The sequence below is a fragment of the Nomascus leucogenys genome, chromosome 20 (genome assembly GCF_006542625.1).
Source record: "Nomascus leucogenys isolate Asia chromosome 20, Asia_NLE_v1, whole genome shotgun sequence".
Lineage (NCBI taxonomy): Eukaryota > Metazoa > Chordata > Mammalia > Primates > Hylobatidae > Nomascus > Nomascus leucogenys.
Genome location: NC_044400.1, coordinates 72,783,292 through 72,785,602, shown reverse-complemented (window position 1 = coordinate 72,785,602; position 2,311 = coordinate 72,783,292). Strand labels below are relative to the sequence as shown.

Sequence of the window (2,311 nt, the reverse complement as noted above, 5' to 3'; positions counted from 1 at the left end):
TCATTCTGGCTGGTTTATATTGTCATTCAAGTGTTCCATTTTCTTGCTTATCTTATGCCTAATTGTGCTATCTGTAATTGAAAGTTGGTTATTAAAATCTCCAACTGTTATCGTTAAATTGTCAAATTTATGTCAGTTTTGTTTCATATATTTTGTGGCTCTGTTGTTAGGCACATTTATACTTTCTTGTTTGATTGACCATTTTATTATTATAGAATATAATTTTTGTCATTAGCAATAACTTTATAGTCTTAAAGTATATTTTGTTGGAACTATACATAGAAGATTAGCATTGTGTCAGTGCAAGGATGACACACAAATTCATAAAGCATCCCATAATTTTTTAAAAGTATATTATGTCTTTTATTTGTATCACTACCTCAGTTTTCTTTATGTTATTGTTTGTTTGCCTGGGATATCTGTTTCTATCCTTTGTCTTTAAAACTATTTGTATCATTCACTTGAAGTATATGTGTTGTAGCAATACGTAGTTATATCTGTTTTTTTCATTCTGGTAATTTCAGCCTATTACATGGATAATTAGAATATTTTATTCATTTGCATTTAGTGTAATTCCTGACAGTTTGAGATTTATGTCTGCCATTCAGCTATTTGTTTTTACATATCATGTGTAATTTCTGTTTTTCTTTCTCCATTTTTTTTCCTCATTACTGCCTTCTCTTATGTTGTACAGGTACTCTATAGTATCACACTTTAGTTCTCTTCCCATGTCATCTATTATATTTTTTTAGTTATTTTCTCACTGCTTATCCTGTGGCTTCTCATTATCATGTTAACCTATAACACTCTATCTTGGATTAATAATAACTTAATTACAGTAGCATACAAAATTTTTCCTATTCATCTTTATCTTCCCTCCTTTGTTCTGATGTCATACAAATGGTATAGTTTTGCATTGTATCTCATCAACACAGACTTATAACCATTGTCTTATGCAGCTGTCTTTTAATTCAGAAAGGAGAACAGATGAGATATGAATAAAAATACATTTGTGCTATCTTTTACATGTTTCTATGTAATTTTTCAATGGTGTCTTTTATTCTTTCTTGTAGATTTCAGTTACTGTCTAGTATCATTTCATTTCTCTCTAAAGGACTCAGCTTAGTATTTCTTATAGGGAAGCAGTCTACTAGTATTTTTGTTGTTCTTGTTTTGTTTGTTGTTTTTAGCAGTTTGACTGTGTCATCCCAATCCTCTGGCCCCCTAGGCTTATGTTACAAAGTCAGTTTTAGTCCTATAGAGAACACTTTGTGCATGATGAATCATTTCTTCTTGCTGATTTCAAGTTCCACCATTGTAGCAAGTGGTGTGGTAGTTCCTCAAAGAATTAAAACAGGATTACCATTTGACCCAGTAATCCTATTATTGAGTATATACCCAAAGGAATATAAATAATTCTACCATGAAGATATATGCATGCATATGTTCATTTCAGCACTATTCACAATAGCAAAAACATAGAATCAACCTAAATGCCCATCAATAATAGTCTAGATAAAGAAAATGTGGTACATATACATCACGGAATACTATGCAGTCATAAAAAGAACAAGATCATGTCCTTTGCAGCAAGATAGATGGAGCTGGAGGCTGTTATCCTACCTAAGAAAACTAATGCAAGAAAAGAAAACCAGAAACTGTATGTTCTCACTTATAAGTGGGAGCTAAATGATGAGAACACACGGACACAAAGAGAGGAACAACAAACACTGGTGCCTACTTGAGGGTAGAAAGTGGAAGGAGGGAAAGGATTTTAAAAACTACCTATTGAGTGCTATGCTTATTACCTGGGTGACAAAATAATCTGTATACCAAACACCTGTGACATGCATTTTACCTATATAACAAATTTGCACATGGACACCTGGACATAAAAATTTTAAAAAGATTGCCTTGCAAGTGAAGTCTTCCAAGAAACTACCACAACAGTTCAATAATGTCAGTTCTCTGGGAATGAAGGTTTGAAGAAAATGCAGCACAGTTTTGCCTCTTCCTTTGGCTATCAGACTGCTGGTTTTCACAGTAATTGTGATCTCTTAGTTTTCAAGGCTACTCTGGAGCTGGGAAGAGGTGGATGGAAATAGAAAAAGCCAAAGTACCACAAAACACACTGATTTAACTGAGATTCAGCTTTTTTCTTGGATGCACACTCTGAATTGCTGCCAGCCTATGTTTAATTTCCAGTGTTCTGAAAGCTGATTCTGACAACTTCCTGCCAGTGTTCTCATTCATTTTATGGAGAATACAATTATTGAAGCTCCTTATATAACCATTTTCACTGAAGTCTAGC

At 33.2% G+C, this 2,311-nt stretch overlaps 1 non-coding gene across 1 annotated transcript; it reads left to right on the top strand.

Moving 5' to 3' along the window:
• The first annotated feature begins 240 nt into the window (after positions 1-240).
• LOC115832003 lies at positions 241-343 on the top strand. The gene has a single exon (XR_004027480.1). It is a non-coding gene; the product is annotated as a U6 spliceosomal RNA (small nuclear RNA).
• The last annotated feature ends 1,968 nt before the right edge of the window (positions 344-2,311 follow it).